This window comes from Notamacropus eugenii, chromosome 5 (genome assembly GCF_028372415.1).
Source record: "Notamacropus eugenii isolate mMacEug1 chromosome 5, mMacEug1.pri_v2, whole genome shotgun sequence".
Taxonomy (NCBI): Eukaryota; Metazoa; Chordata; class Mammalia; order Diprotodontia; family Macropodidae; genus Notamacropus; species Notamacropus eugenii.
In genome coordinates this window covers 109,492,996-109,510,468 of record NC_092876.1, presented here as the reverse complement: position 1 = coordinate 109,510,468, position 17,473 = coordinate 109,492,996, and the positions used below count along the sequence as shown (strand labels likewise).

At 37.6% G+C, this 17,473-nt stretch overlaps 1 non-coding gene across 1 annotated transcript; it reads left to right on the top strand.

Moving 5' to 3' along the window:
* Positions 1-14,781: 14,781 nt before the first annotated feature.
* LOC140509347 (U6 spliceosomal RNA) lies at positions 14,782-14,885 on the top strand. Its single transcript, XR_011968676.1, has one exon. It is a non-coding gene; the product is annotated as a U6 spliceosomal RNA (small nuclear RNA).
* The last annotated feature ends 2,588 nt before the right edge of the window (positions 14,886-17,473 follow it).

Sequence of the window (17,473 nt, the reverse complement as noted above, 5' to 3'; positions counted from 1 at the left end):
TGTTATTTGTTCTTCATTCTGTAAGAGGACCATGACACCAGGAAGGTGATGCTACGGTTTGCAAATGAATTGGATTTAAGCCAAGGAGGGCTGTACAAAGTTACCACTCTCACTTTCTCCTCTGGAGCCATCTGGGTCCAATGGCAAGATATAGATCAAGGCAACTGGAGATGGCCCAATGGTAAGGAACAGACAAGAGTAAAGGGAGGTATAACGGCAGCAAATTTTCATCTAGGTGCAGGGACTCACTAAATAGGAACAAGGAGGGGGGCAATGTGTTCTATTTTTGGTTGGATGAATGTAGATTTATTTGGATTTGATTTAATGAACTGGACATTTGGACTCATTCATTGATTTTTGGTGTAAGCACTCCAGGTATGTAAATCACCTCCTGTGGCTTGCCAGCTGTTTCCGATGCTTTTTAGTGTAAATGAAGAATTAGAGAACATAGTTTGATGGTGGAAGGGGGGATACACGTGTTAGGTACCTGTGAGAGGAAGGTCATAAGAAGGCTCCTCTCAGTGGGAAATGGGTTTAACCCTGGGGCCAGAGTGCAGTGTATTTGTAATCAAAAGAACTGTTTGAATCATACCTCCACCTTTTATTTACTAGCTCTCTAACTTTGGACAAGTCCTATGAATTCTCTCAGTCTCAACATTCTCATTTGCAAAATGGGGATTAAAATTATTTCACTATCTCAAAAATTTGTTGTGAAGATTCTTGGTAAATTGTGAAGTTACTTAATTAAAGGTAGAACTACACAATAGCCTGGTTTGTGGTGCAAGGGAAAGTCAGAAGACATGGGTTTGAAACTTACCTCCTATATTTTCTCCTTGTGTGATCTTTGGCAAGACTTAATCTCCCTGGGTCTCAGTTTTCTCCACCATTAAATGATGAGCTTGGACTTGACGATCTCTGAGATCTCTTCCAGCTAGACATCTATGATATAGGTGAGATTCAACAACTCTTGTAACCCGCGGTTTGTTCCAGAACACACACAATTGACAGAGTTCTGTAAGACTAGAAATCAAGTCTAAGATCTGCTACTACTGGTATCAGGAGGTGAGTTCAAAAATCAGTGACTCTTAAGCACCTTACACACACACACACACACACACACACACACACACACACACACACACAACTTCATTGATCTGAAGTCTGAAGGCATTTTTTTAAAAACTGAGAAACAACATTGTGTAGTCGGAAAGTCCTGACTTCCTAGGGCCTTAGCTTTAGGCTTTGCAAAAAATTATATTGGTGTAAATTAGTGCTGACATCCTTTCCATCTCTAGCTTCCTACTCCAGGGAAGTGTAGGATAGGGAAGGGAGTGGGAATTCCTTAAAGCTTCTTAGGTACCTCCCTCTTAAGTACAAATTGCTACTGGGCTTTCTTCTCTTTACATCTAGGGAGGCTTGATGGACACCTACCACTTCTCCTATTGAATGGCACTTGAGAATTGACCAATCCTCTGGCTCCTTTCTTCTTGCTCTTGGGGTTAATATATTTAACATTTTTAGAGCTGTAGGAGACCTTAGAGATCACCTGATCCAAAGTCTTTATTTTAAAGTTACAAAAAACAGTGGAAAGGGCAATGAATTTGGAATCAAAGGATCGAAGTTCTAATTCAAGCTCTGCCATCTTTTACCTCTGTGATCTTGATCCATTCATTTTATCTCTCTCAGCCTTGATTTCTCTATCTGTAAAATGGGGATGGAGTAAAGTTGGATAAGATGGCATCTGAGGTCTCTTCCAGCACTAAATCTATGATTTGTCCTCAATTTTTATCTAATTTGTCTCCATTTTACCAATGGAGAAATCAAGACTAAGAGAGATAAAATGAATAAATAGTCATGGCTAGAACCTGAGTCTTGACTGAATCAGGGCTTTCCCATTACATGATGTTGTTTCTTAGCAAAAAAATAAATGCCTTCAGTCTTCAGATCAAGGAGGGGTGTGTGTGTGTGTGTGTGTGTGTGTGTGTGTGTGTGTGTGTGTGTGAGCTATTTTTAGGGATTTCATAGAAATATAGAAGGGATTAAAAGATCTCTGAGTTCCAAATCCCTGACTTTCTGTGACTCAAGTCTCTACTCTGTTATTTAATTAGCCATGCAGTAATGGTTGAGGTCAATTTAGCCCCTTTGAAACTCATATGCAAAGGGATAAAAAGGGATAAAAATGCTAGTATTGCTTGCCTGAGACTGATTGTAGTAGGTTAGCTAACCTGTGCATACTCATTGACCAAGCTATATCGCTTCTGGGACTGTATCCCAAAGAGATCATAAAATGGGAAAGAATCCCACATGTACAAAAATATTTATAGCAGCTCTCTTTATGGTGGCGAAAAACAAGAAATCAAGGGGATGACCATCAATTGGGGAATGGCTGAATAAATTGTTGTATATGAATGTAATGGAATACTATTGTGCTACAAGAAATGAACAGGAAGACTTCAAAAGGGACTGGAAAGACTTATATGAACTGATGTTGAGTGAAAGGAGCATAATCAGGAGAACTTTGTTCACAGCAACAACAGCAATGTGTGAGGAATTTTTCTGGTAGACTTAGTACTTCATTACAGGGCAAGGACTTAAAAAAAAATCCCCAATGAACTTGAGGCAAAATGCCTTCCACATCCAGAGAAAGAACTATGGAATTTGATTGAAGAATGAAGAAGACCATTTTCTTTTGTATTATGTTTTGTTTTGTTTCATGATTTCTTCCATGCATTTTAATTATTCTATGTAACATGACTAAGGTGAAAATATATTTAATAGGAATATATATGTAGAACCTATGTAAAATTGTTGCCATCTCAGGGAGGGTGTGAGGAGGGAGGGGGGAAGGAGGAGGAGGGAGCAGAAAAATCTAAGATATATGAAAGAGATTGTAGAACACATAAACAAAATAATTTAATAAAAAAAAAAGAAGCAGAAGACTGGCAAAAGAAGTGCGCATAGGACCTTTATACAGACCCAGCCTAGTTGTCATGACAACAATTTACAGGGAAGTACATTGATGGAAAATGTAATTAAGATAGAGTTGGAAAATGAAACAATGCTGCAGGAGATTTCTCAGGTTGAAGTTCACCACATACTAAGACGAAAACAAGAGAACCAAGCAGGGAACACCATGTTTAGGAAGATAATTAAGGACTTTATTTAGCAGGAGCTCACAGATATTTTGAGCCTGTTCACCCAAAAGATGGGAGAATCATTAATATCTTGGATGATGAGAATTATTGATGACAGAGCTGGAGGAATATTGATAGATGATGGGAATTGCTTGAAATTTATGTGTCAGTCAGAATCCTTTTGTACAGCAAGCCTTTAGAGATTACAATATGAAAGGAGGTTACAATAGGACTAATCTGTTAGCTTTGGTTGCAGAAGGATTCAGTAAGCAGTATCCTACTGACTTTATGTAGCCTAGTGGAGATAGACCCTGATATTCACTTAGGGACTGTATAAGAAAATTAAAGGAGGAGGTAATAAAGACTGCCATAATTATTGGAAATGCAGATACATACTTTGATACCCCCTTAACACTTTCCCATAGGAATATAACAGTGAAGATGGCTCCTCCTCCTTACAAACATCTAGTTTTGACACTAATAATTGAGGAAATAGGGGACCCTCTTTCAGTGGTGCTGGACAAGATTTCATAGTTAAATGACTTAGGGGACTGGGGAAAAGATAAGTTTTGAGAGTAAATAGGCAGTAGATTCAAAGTCAGAATAGGTTTACAAGAAAAGAATTGTTTACTGCTCTACTGAGAGCAGGGTTAGATTTTGGAAGCATAGATGGTATTCCAACCAAAGAACTATTACAGAATGTACTGAGAAAAGGGACTTGATACTAGATGAAATAGTGAAGTAAGAACTGCTCCTACACATTCTCCTGAAACATTATATCCAACTTCATAACACTTTCAGGGAGAATAGGAAATTGGCTGAGCCCCAGCTCTGATTAAAGAAATACACAGATGGAATTAAAGACCCCATATCAATTTGACCATATATTGGAAAAACAGATCAAATACTGTAAGTGGGGCATTAATAGACACTGGGGCAGAAGTCTCCCTTATATATGGAAACCCTGATGAGTTTAAACATGAAACTCCTATCACCATCACAGGACTGGGAGGGGCTGAAATATCAGCTAGGCAATTAAAACTAATGATGAAAACTGGACAATTTCCTAAGAAAGAATATACCATGGTCATTGTACCCATTCCTGAACACATCACTGTAATTGATATATTGAGAGATATGACTCTAATTTACCTAAGTGGAGATACCAATTTGCATTAATGAAGATAGAAATTAATACAGTTTTAATGGGTAAAATGAAAATGGACCCAATCACTTTACCTAAACCTTATAAAGTAATTACTTTAAAGCAATACTGTGTGGCAGGTGGGAAAGATGAAATTACCAATACTATAAAGCAATGTGCTGAGGCAAGAGTGTTAGTCCCTACAACCACTTGATGGAATAATCCTGTCTGACCAGTACAAAGAACACATGGGACATGGAGGATGACAGTGGATTATAGACAATTGAATAAGGTAACTCCTCCCTTGTATGCTGCTGTTCCAGATTACATTACCTTAGTAGAAAGAATACAGAAATATGATGGGACTTAGTATGCAGTGATTGATTTAGCTAATGCTTTCATTACTATCATTACTATCCCAATGGATTCTAAACAATAGGACCAATTTGCTTTCACTTGGTAGGGTTGACAACATATTTTTACACTCTTGCCACAAGGATATCTGTATAGCTCCACTTTTTGTCATAGAATTGTGGCTGAACATTTAGATGAATTGGAGCTACCTGATGTAGAGCTTACCTACTACATAGATGATATAAGGGGCTACAAGAGATTTTCCTGTAAGCCCAAAAAAAGATTCAGGATATTCCTCTCCCTACCAATAGGAAAGAAGCCCCAAAGTTTATAAGATTATTTGGATACTGGCAACATCACATACCACATCTTGGACAAATTTTGAAACCCTTATAAAAAATTATTGGGAAAAAATTTGAATTTGATTGGGGACTTGAACAGAATAAAGATTTTGAAGAACAAAGGTTGCTATACAATTGACCCCAGATTTATGGCTTATGCAAAGTGACCCAGTGGAATTAGAAGTGACTGTAGAGGATGAATATGCAAACTGGAGTTTATGGCAGCAACAACAAAACCAAAATATATCCTTAGGATTTTGGTGTAGGAAACTCCCTTCATCTGGAACTCAATATATTTCTTTTGAAAAGCAGTTGTTAGGTGCATATTGGGTTTTGGTAGAGACTGAACAACTGACTTTTGGCCATGAGGTAGAATTTAGGCCTGGAATCCTGATTATGACCTGGATAATGAGTATCCCAGCTTCTCACAGAATTGGACATGCTTAAGAGGCTAGCATAATTAAATGGAAATGGTATATTCAAAATAGATCTAAAGCAGGCAAAAGCGGAGTTTCTGCTTTACATGAATCTATAGAAAGCATAGATATTGAGGGAAATGATATACCCCCTGAGCAAAGCAACAGTTGGTACAGTCCTTGGTAAAATGAAATGAGGGATATGACGGATTAACTGAAGGACAAAAGAGGCATGCAAGGTTTACTGATGGGACAGCAAAATATTTGGGCCACAAAAGACATTGGAAAGTGATAGCCTATAACCCATGTACTAGATGGACTTTGGAAAGTACTGGGGATAGGTGGAAGTAGTAAATATACTGAACTTATGGCAGTACATCAAGCTATCAAAACAGAGCAGGGAGGACAGTGTCATATATTCACTGATTCATTGAAGATAGCTAATGGGTTAGCTATATGGATGCCCCATGTGGAAAAATCAAAATTGGAGAATTCACGGAAAACAAGTCTGAGATAAAGAATTATGGGAAGACATATGGGACATGTTTTTGGTTACTAGTTTATCAGTTTTTCATGTCAATGCTCACTTGACCCTCACCAGGCCTGAACATGAGTACAATGCACATGCTGATTGACTAGCAAAGATTGCTACTCAACATATTGTCCCTACTCTGACACCAATTGATGTTGTTGTACTAGCAAGTGAGTCAATTAAACAGCTGGTCATTTAGGGGTTCAGGACACATACCAGTGGGCACAAGACTGAGGTATTAGTATCTTTCATTCATTGTTAAAACAAGTAGCAGAAGAATGTAATATATGTCAGTTGGAAAAGGTAAAAAATGTTCCTCCAGTAGTAACTGGAGAGATCCAAGGGGAAAGTGCCAGCCCAAATTTGAAAAATAGATTATATTGGACCCCTACCCCAAGATCGAGGATGCAAATTTACATGTACTTGTGCAGACACCTATTCATGTGTACTGGTAGCTTGTCCCTATAAGAATGCAATCCAGAAAAACACCTGTAAATCTCTATATATTATAAATCTGTAAAATGGAATCCCAATGCAGATGCAAAGGTCACATTCCAAAGGTAATGAAATGAAGAGATATTGTGTATTAAACAACATAGAATGGATGTATCATACTCCATATTATTTACAAGCATCTGGGTTAATGGAAAGGATGAATGAATTATTGAAAGAACAGTTAAGGAAGTTTAGTTCTAATAATTATTAGCAATGGAAAGATAATTTGTTCACTACTTTATGTACTTTGAATAATAGACCTTTAGGAGGAAGTACACCTCTAGCTAGAATGATGACCCCAAATCTGCAAATTAGAAAAAAACAAACACATAGGATCCGAAATGTTGAGTACTGGACTGTGAGGTCAGGTATCCCAGCATCATAACCAGGGATATCTCATTCAGCAGAATATGATTTGCATTGTTACTTTTGGTTGCATAGAAAAGAAATAAGAAAAATATCTTCTGGAATATGTATGAGAATCCCTCAAATCATTTTGGATGGATATTACCAAAATCAGGATTAGCAGCTGGAGGAATATATGTATTGACTGAAATGATAGATTCTGATTATCAAGGAGAAATTATTGTGATATTCCAAAAATTTAAGTGAAGAACCCATACAGTTTTGTAAAAATGATAGAATAGTTCAAGTGATTATTATTCCTTGTGAAACAATACCTTTTGTGGAAACCGACCTTCCTTCCAAAATGACTAGCAAAAGAACTGAAGGATTGGGTTCTATTTATAGAATAAAATTGGGAACTAAAGTACGGGTAGAATGGAAACTAGACCATGTTCCAAAGGCTGCGAAAATTATAGCACATGAGAAAGATCATACCATAGTTGTTTTTTATTCAAGAGAAGATGATTACCAAATTGTACCCTTAACTCATATATTCTGCTGTGAATGAGGCTATGATAGTGTGTTCATAGACTCCAGAACTGACCTTATAATCTATCCTGCTTCTGGTTATTTTCTCCTTGTTTCCTCCTGGATTCTTGTCTGTTAACTTTGTTTGCTAGATTTGTTTTCTGCAAGCTTAGTACCCTCTACCTGCAGATGCTTGTTTGCTTAAGCCAGATGTCACCTCTTGTCCATGACTGTGATGTGTCAACCCCTGGACCTGGTGTCGACCAAGTTCCAGATGCCAGATAAAGAACTGATCTCTCAAGTGGAACCTCTTAGGGCAGGGATAGTTCTGTCCAATCTCAGTAGAAAGTAGCTATGGAAGAAGAAAGCTTTTCCCCTTACCCTAAGATTTTGGGCCCTATTCATTCGAGGGGCAATGATGGGGTACTTGTGCTCAAGACCCACCCTAAGATATTGTTTTTTGTGTGATTGCTGTTACATTGTTGTAAAGTTGTGTTGACACCAGTTACTTAAGATACTGTTTTATATGCTTATTTTCTGTTCTCCCTGTTACAATTCTGTTCATACCACTTGTCCCACCAACCTATGTAATGAATGTAATGAATACAAAAGATCTTGGGGACAATGTAATGGTAATTTGAATGGAAAAATATTTCCCATTCAGTAATAGACCCTTGTGACCTGCTTAAATCACATGGAAGCCTAAGTTGCATGTGATAGGACGAGCTTGCTGAAAGGGTGGAACAGGAAGGGTGGAGTAGAACTGAGAGGAAGTGAGTGAGAGCAGTTAGGGTGGAGGGAGAGAGAGGACTCAGACAAGAAAGTGTTTGTTTGTGGGAAGGCCCTGGGCTGGGGCGTGGGAGAGGAGCTGGGAAATGCCTTTGTCTCTTGCAGTGCTAATGTGTATTGACTTCTTGGTCACTATGACAGATTTGTTTTTCTGGTTTTGGGATTTGACTTTCTGGTGTCTGAATAAATGTTTTTCTTCTATCTTCTATATGGAGAGTCCATTATGCTTTGTGATTGAGAACTATGCTGGTATATTCATAGTTACCACCAGTGCTGTGAATATTGTTTTGGTGACACCACAACTCAATTAACTTTCTTGAGCTTCCCTCCATTTTCTCAACTATAAAATGAAGAGGTTGAACTGAATTTCTTCTAAGACTCTTTCCACCTGAAAATCTATGATCTTGTGATCTCTGTTTTAATAAAATTTGACTTTCAAGTAACTCAAACCAACAAAATAAAATCATGTTAGAAAAGCATCCTAAGCTTTATAAGGTAATTCACTATAGTGGCTTTAACTGGTAAGCTTCTAAAGTATAAAAGTATACATTACTTGCCATAAAAAATTGATTGCCACTCATTTTTGCAAACATATTATATATGGTATGACTAGAAAGTGTTGAGATGGATTTTCATCATACAGTATCTAGCTTATGCCTGTAAGTCTCTTTTCCCTTCTCTTTTTTTCCTAGACTTTCTTTAAATTAGTTCTTCCTTTCTATGACTAGTAGGGCTCTTATATTCTCACTTCCAAAGAGATGCTCAGAGTCTTCCCGGTGTCAAACCTTGTCATCTGATCAGTCCATTTACGTTCCAAAGAAATTTAAGTTTGCAATGAAGAATCTGTAGATTTCCCCAGAGACTATTAAATTAACTAGGGAATATTTATGCAACTGACATTATTCTGGGAGATCCATTATTCCCTCAGGCCACTAGGTTAAAAAGATTTTTTAAAAAACCAGTTCCACTCACTGGTCCTCATTTTCCTCACCCATAAAATGAAGGGATTGAACTATACAATCTTTGAGGTGCCTTCAAGCTTTGACCCTCTATGAAATGTTTATGAAAATGACCTTAAGTACCACTCCTCTATGCTATACTCTGAAATTATCCAGGATATACTGCATAATTCTCAGGAAAGATTTTGCATTGAAAATATAAGCTAATGAAAACAATGCTTTTTAACTACTTTGTGCATTGAAGTTATTCTGCTAAGAAATGAGGTTGGCTAGCTTAGAGAGATGTTGGAAGCTGATCAGCTATCCTCTGTTTTTTCTGCAGTCTAAACTGGCTGCCAATGTGAATGGAGTGAGGGATGAAACAAATCCAATAGATTTTAATCAAGAACAATTTCCTCAATTCAGACAGTAAAGCTGAGGTTGCTTGGAAACATATTAGGGCATGAATAAACCCATCTTCTCAGGAGATTTGCCTTTGGTCCTTTACCTTTTCTTCAATGTTATTTTTAATGTATCTTTGATGTAAGAAGAAACCCTCTAATTATTCAGTAAAATACAGTAAAATCCATTCCTTTCAGCCTCCTATCCTGGAATCGATACAATACAAATTTTACAGACTCTAGGTTCTACATTGCAGGGTTAAACTTCTTTGGAACCCAATGAACTGAGCAGGCTCATAGGGTTTTAGAATCATAGAAGTCATAGAATCATAAGGTTCTAGAGTGTGAAAAATCATTCAAAGTAATTTTGTTCAAATGCCTTATTTTTTAAAGAGCTACAGAGACTTAGAGAAATTATGCATCTGTTTAGTTCCTGGACCATTAACCAACTGGAACCCATATGTCCTGATTTCTAGGCTAATATTCTCTGATCACACCATTCTCCTTTTGTCCTAAGGTTGACTGGCTAGCAGGTAACTGGAAGAAGTCCAGTTGTATTTCTCTAATTATTTTATTTCTCTGGAAATATATTCAGTGCTTTTCATTGTGCTGCATCTCAGAATGCAAACAAAAGAAAAGAAGGGCAGGGTAAAAAATGTTATGATTTAAAATAAAACCCACAGAAATAATCTTTCCTCCCAAACTTATCTATTAACTCTAGAAGCATGATCAAATCAACTCTACCATTGTGCCTGGAAGGGATGTGTGTCAATCAACTTCCATAGTGCCCCACTCACAGTCCCTGTAACTTTTAGGACCAAAGTGTCCCAACCTAGCCACTACTCCCCAATGTGTGTTGTTCCCTCAATTAGAAGGTAAGTTCCATGATGGCAGGGACTGTTCTTTTATTTTGTAGTTTATATACAGTGCATAGTACAGTGCTTGGCATATGCTAAGCACAAAAGGAATGTTTTCAATTTATTCAAAGTAAAGTTATTGTTATTGCATTTTATGATCCATGAGCATTTCATTTTGTTCTAACCCTGAACCTCTGTCATTAGAGTGGCCCACATGAAACCAGACCCAGAACAAGTAAGTGTCATGTTTCATTTCTTGTCTTTGCATCCCCAACTTTTAGCACAGTGTCTTGTACGTGAGTGACATTTCATCAATATTGAATTGAATTGAAAGTCAAGTGTGTGAAGGAGAGTACTAGATGGAAGAGTAGGTTGTTCAAAGTTGTATAGGACTTTGGATGACAGGCTGAAGGTTTTGTATTATATTTAGTTGTCTTTTTTTTCTAAAGGAAATCACTGAATCTTGTTTGAAGGGCAGAGTGATACCAGATCAATACAGTGTTAGGAATGTATTGGAAAGAGAGAGACTAGAGGTATGGAGACTAATGGTGGCCTGAATCAAGGTGATCAGCCATGGAAGTTGAAACAAGGGGATGGTTGCAAGAGAAGTAAAAATACAGAATTTGACAACTGATGGTTTTGAGGAGTAGGAGATAGGAGAAGAGTCAGACCTCCCCAGTGCCATCTTCTGTCCATTAGACATGACTTAAGCATCACCTGTTTGCAAGAATGTTTAGATACAGTGAAAGCTGTGTGTTATGTCAGACAAACTCCAGAAAATTGTAGCTGAATTCGTTGCCTCCACTCTCTCTCTTTCCTCTCATGTCTCAGCCTCTGGCAGTCTAGTTTTTCATCTAGTCATTATTCAACTGGAACTGCCTTTTATATGGTTATCAAAAATCTCTTAAAATCTAAATAGTTTCCTTTTCTCAGTCTTTGTTTTTCTTGAACACTTTGGGTCTTTTCACTACCTCTTCCTTCTGAATATTCTCTCCTTCCCCAGATTTTGTGATAATGTTCTCTTCTGGTTGTCTAACCATCCTTTCTTAGGCTTCTTTGCTATATTATCAATTATGTCATGCCTCTTAATTGTCATCCCAACCCCACCCCCAAGGCTTTGTCCTGGGAACTTCTCTCTGTCTCTCTCTGTCTCTCTGTTTCTCTCTCTGTCTCTCTCTCTCCCTCTTTGAACCGTCTTTCTTGAAGGTCTCATATTAATCTGGTTTCATTATCACCTTTGTGCTGATGACTCTAAGATTTCTATGAATAGATCTAATCACTTTCTTGAACTCCTGTCCAACATTACCAACTGGTTATTGGACATCTCCAACTGAATGGACTGTGAGTGTCTCAAACTCAGGAAGGCCAAGATCAAACTCAATATCTCACCATCTAAATCTCTAGACATAGAACATAAGTTTCTTGAGCACAGTTCCTGTTTTTTGCTTTGCTTTTGTATCCCTAACACCAAGTAATCACTTGATAAATTTTACTGGGACTGATTCATTGAATTAGGAGCTCATCCACAAAGGTCAGCTCTTGTGCTCACACCTTCCATCATCCTCAAGCTTCTTTCCACCCTGACTGGGGAAAATTTTTCTATCTCTTGCCCCAGCTTCCAAAATTTCTGATCAAGGCTATGACTAAACAAGACTAATTAAATATAGATGAGTTATGTGCTGTAGGTTCTGCAGTTCTGAGGGAAACTGTGGAAGAATTCCAAATATTTGGAAAATTTTAGGCCTTTTTAATGATCAAGAATAGTATATTGAAGAAATATCAATAACTGTAGGGTCTTATGTCTACTTCCACATGACTAAAGTTTTTATAGGAATAATCTATACATAAATGGATGAGAACAGAACAGATAGGAGTGCTCAAATGATATTCTACAGCAGATCACATATTTATAGTCAAACAATTGACTGACAGGTTCAGAGAAAATAGGATATCATTATGCTTATTATTGATCGACTATAAACAAACATGATTTGGTAGACCATGATACTTACTTAAATGTTCTCCTCTAACAAGGTACTTCTCTTATATATGCACCAATAATGGTAAGTTTGTTTTATGATTCTATTCATATCTGGTTTGCATTAACTAGGGAGGTATAAGTTTGCTAAAGATGTTTGCTATTGTCATGGAGGATGTACAGGAGAGAGAAGTTCTCCAAATATTTGAGGTCCTTCAAATATTCTTACTTACTGGCCATATATGAATATTTCATCAAGCTTCATAAATGTAGAGCCTCCCCTGTGACAAATATAATGCCTCAAAGAATTTTGTCTAACTAGCAACATGTCTAAGTAGATGAAGAATTATTTTTGTCCAGACCAAGGTTGGGGAACCTGCAGTCTGGAGGCCACATGTGCCCCTCTAGGTCCTTAAATGTGATGCTCTGACTGAATCCAAACTTCGCAGAATAAATCTATTTAATAAAAGGATTTGTTCTGTAAAACTTAGACTCAGTCAAAAGGCCACACACAAGGACATAGAAGGCTACATGTAGCCTCCCCACCCCTGGTCTAGACTATGATATATAATTGGATAGACATCTCACTGAAATGGGCCATCAGTATAATAATGTCTTGGAAAGAAAAAGCAGGTGGATGATGACCCAGATCCAATTTTATGTATGTATAGAAAAGAAGACTGGATTGCCTTCAGGGAATTTCTATAGGCTTTTTCATCATTCTAAGTTTTCCCCAGAAACCAAGACCCATCTTTTTTAGTAATAATATTCTTCTGATATTGCTGTATACCTATGCTTTTTAGAATACCACAACATCCAAAGAAGTAAAATTCAAAATGTTGAAGGAGGGTAAAAAGATTCTCCATTGTGTATATGGTAGGATCTATTAGAACCAAAGATTCATTATGTAAATCAACAATTGCAAGGACTCAATTCAACTTAATAATGCCATTCGATTCGGAGAGAGAGAGAGAGAGAGAGAGAGAGAGAGAGAGAGAGAGAGAGAGAGAGAGAGAGAGAAGACAGAGACAGAGACAAAGAGAGAGACAAAGAGAGAGAGAGAGAGAGAGAGAGAGAGAGAGAGAGAGAGAGAGAGAGAGAAAACTTTGAGTAGCAGACATGGACATGATCTGGTAACTTTTATGCATTTTCAAGAGTAATGGAGGTTGCTATTTTCAATTTATCATTTACATGTAAAACACTGCAAATCAGGACAGAATTGTTTACATCAAGGAAGTAAGCTCAAAGACCCTATTGTAGTATAAACAAGGTAGGACAAAACATACAATCTTAAGGATGCTCAGATGTTAGATTTTAATCTCTGCAAAATTTCTAAACAGCTTTAGTTTTTTGTTGCTGTATTCTTAGAACAAACAGCTTTTGGTTCTTGTTTATCATTTTTTTAAAAACTGTCTTGAAGCATGTAAGCAATGAATTTTAATCTAATCTATGGCCATGATTTCTTAGCTTCTATCTTAACTACAGTTTTGAGAAATTAAATTCTAGTTTCATTAGAGGTCTTAATTTTTGCTTCTAGGTAGATTTCCCAAAGAGCAATGGAGGTAGGCCCAGTTGGTAAGAGTGGGCTATTGGATATTATCAATGAAAAACTGCACAGGAAACCTAGAATCAAGGGCATAAAAAAACCACTATGTGATTGGCTGTTATAGAGGAATGGGCCAGTCATGGAGTAAAAGTGATACACTACCTTACTGCATTCTTGGTATCTATACAATGTGAAGAAATATGGAAGAAGGCCCCAGTCATATTGGTACTCCCCTTGCTCCCCATGGAATATTAATTGTAAGAGCCACAAAAAGAGTAGAGGGCATTAAGGGTTGTAATTGGTATGGAAGATGCTCTCAACATAGATGACACCAATGAGCCATGGAAATATGAAGTGCTGAAATATGCTAAAATATCTTACACGGATGGCTAGACAGATTTTCATATCTGTGTGCATTTTTATTTTATCTTTATAATAATAAGTAACAATAATGTTAACATTTTTATAGCTCTTTATGTTATGTAAAGTACCTTTCAAATTGTATCTCATTTGATGCACACAGTAAGTCTTGGAGATAGGTGCTATTACTATCATGTCCATTTTATAGATCAGGGATTTGAAGTAGAGAGAAGTAAAATGACTTGCCCAGTGTGACACAGCTAGTAAGTGTCTGAGGCCAGATTTGAAATCAGGTCTTCTTGATACTCTCTACTGCATATCTCCATCAGAAGTGTGGTGGTTATAGTTTGACTTAAAGTCAAATTTGGGTTCAAGTCCTACCTATGATGTGTAATGTCTTTTTGTCTGTGTGTAAGTCACTTCACCCTGAAATGCTTTCAGTATCAGAAATTCTTTAAGACTATTAGTGGCAGAGAAAATACTAGCCTACATTAGCAGAGGGAATTTCCTTAGCAGAGAGTTTCTTATGATACTGAAATCACAGGTCTAGTCCCTTTCCCTATCCTTTTCCTACCACCTAGCACAGCGGTATATATGGTAGGTACTTAATAAATGCTTGTCTTGTGCTCAGTTCAGCAACACATATACTAAAATTGGAATGGTACAGAGAATGACATGGTCCCTGTGCAAGGCTGACAGGCAAATTTGTGAAGTGTTCCATACTAAAAACAAAAAAAAGAAATGTTTATCTTGTATCCACTGAAAAGTTTTTGTAATATTCTATTGCTGGATAAAATTTATACTATATAAGGAAGAACAAAGAGGCAAAGGGGAACATTTGGTCAACTTTGCTATCAATGAGGAATCTTTCTTTCATTTGGATATTACTTGGGACTTCTATCAATATATTGACTAACTCCTTTGGGAAACATTTATTTTTCTGTTTTGTATCTCACTATTATCTCAATGCAAAACAGATTATTAAACAAAATAACCATTACATTTATATCACTCACAGTAGCTCTTATGATTTAGATGTACACATAGGAAACATGTTGTGGGTTTGTTATTGCTTTTTAATGTGGAAAGCCCTTAAGGCAATTATTTTTATCTATCAAATGAAAAAGGGTCTCCAGACATTCTGGGACACACTTGTAGCCTTATTTATTTATTTATTTTTTTGGTAGAGATACTGAGATTGGTTCATAGCTTGCATTCTGGAGTTCTGAACTACAATACAGTTAAAGTCATTTAGGGGTTAACATTGAGTTCAGCTCAAATATGGTGAATCTATGGAAGGTGATGTAATGCTAATTTTTGTTAATGAGAGTTAAAGATCTCCCCTGCCCATTAATAGACCTCAGGCATCTTTTGTTAATTAATGAGGCACTGGGTCATGAAGGTCTGATGCCCTCTGGTTCTGAAATGTGTATATACTCTGAGGTGAGATTTTGGTTTGGGGGCTTGCTCTTTGGAAGAAGGTTCATGTGTCAGATGAGAGTCTGGGTAGCCATTAAGAAGCCCCTCCCCCTCTTTGAAAACCAAGATGTTAGTGCTTCTCTCTATGGTAACTGTGAATGTATGTAATGGTCAGATAATTGGATCTGTCTGTTGATCTGTGATGTATGTATTGCTTATGGTCAGACAATTAGAAGCCCTGTCTGTTGATCTTTATTTCTCTGATTGTATTTTCTCTCTTAGTGAATGTAATTAAAGTGAATTGTTCACCCCTCAAAAGTTGCTTTCCTTTTAGAAAAGCAGATCTAAGAACCTGTGCAGCAGCTACAGGTAAACACCAGTAAATTGCCTAAGGAGATTATGTTGACTTTGGTTGGAAAAACAGAAAAGATTAAATCTTCCATTCCAGTATATAAAATGAACCCACGGGTAGCCTCTGCACTTCCTTCTTGACTGAGACAGGGAGATCCAATAAACAGTACCTCCCCAATCAAACAGTAAGTACTATGCAAAGTAGTGCCCAATATTTGTGTAGAGGCCCACAAGCTGGGTGTCCCCAAAGTCTTAAAACAGTTTTAAACTATGATAATGTTGTTGTATATTTGAAAGAAATAGCAAGTTGTGCACAGTAGAATTGCATTTTCATATACAATCATCTTTTTCTTTAGTATTACGTAAATACTTGTTTTATTCCATTTACTTTTAGGACACACTCTGTTCATATGAATTGTAACTCTTTATAGGGAATTCACATGCATTATCCCATGGTTTTTATCATCTCTCTGAGTCAAATATATAGAAGGGGTATTTTTATCCTCTATCATTCATTCTTACTAGTCTCTGTACTTAGCAGTATGATTGAAAAGAATTAGTCCATAGCACAAAGTTGTCTGAAAAGGTACAACTCTTCACAGGGCTAGGTCTAAAGTTGAATGGGAGCTCAGAACCTATGTAATCCAATCTCCACATTTTACAGATGAAGAAACTATAGTTTCTTGACTACATTATGTAGTCATGTTCCTCATTGAGCATCTTGAAATTTTGCTATATAGCTGGAGAATATTTTCTGCTCTGTTGCATGTAGAAGGAAGAAAGTAAGGAATCAAGTAATTACTCATGTATTAAGTACCTACCATGACAAGCCTAGAGGCCTGTATTGGGCTACCCGAGTCTTTCTTACCTGTCCAGGTCTTCGGCTGGCCACGCCGGATGCACGTATGAGAGAAAGGACGTTCCAGAGTCAAACAGGGGTTGAGCTTTATTACAGGGTTTCGGTTACAAGTGCAGGGAGTCTTCTTTCTTAGGACGAAGAGGGGGAGATTACCTAAGGAGGCTAAGCTTAAGGGATTGGAAGTAGAAGTACAAGCGGGGAGAGAGGGGGAGGGGAGAGAGGAAAGAAAAGAAGCGGAGCCCTACTTTTCTCTTTGGCTCCACACGTGCTAAGAGAGAGCTTTCTGGCTTCCTCAATCCTACTTAATCTTCAGCCACACAGTTTGCATCTCAATACCGTGCTGTTAGGTAACTAGTGTGCTCCAATCCGGGACGACCTCGAGGGCAGGGAGACTCCACCCATCAGGTATCTCCGGGGGAGAGGCGGAAATACCCGAGCTAGCCGAGCTAGCTCAGTCTGACCTTCTCGAACCCCCGCTGTTCATGGAGGGCCTCGTAAGACTCTAAGATTTAGAAGTCCTACTTTTACCTGCCCGAGACTGTCCACACGGAATTGAGCTTCCAGTCCCAACACTACCATGTGTCAGGCACTTTCCTAAGTACTTTACAAATATCTCATCTGATCTTCACAACAATCCTGGGAGGTAGGCACTATTATTATTCCCATTTTATAGTTGAGGAAACTGA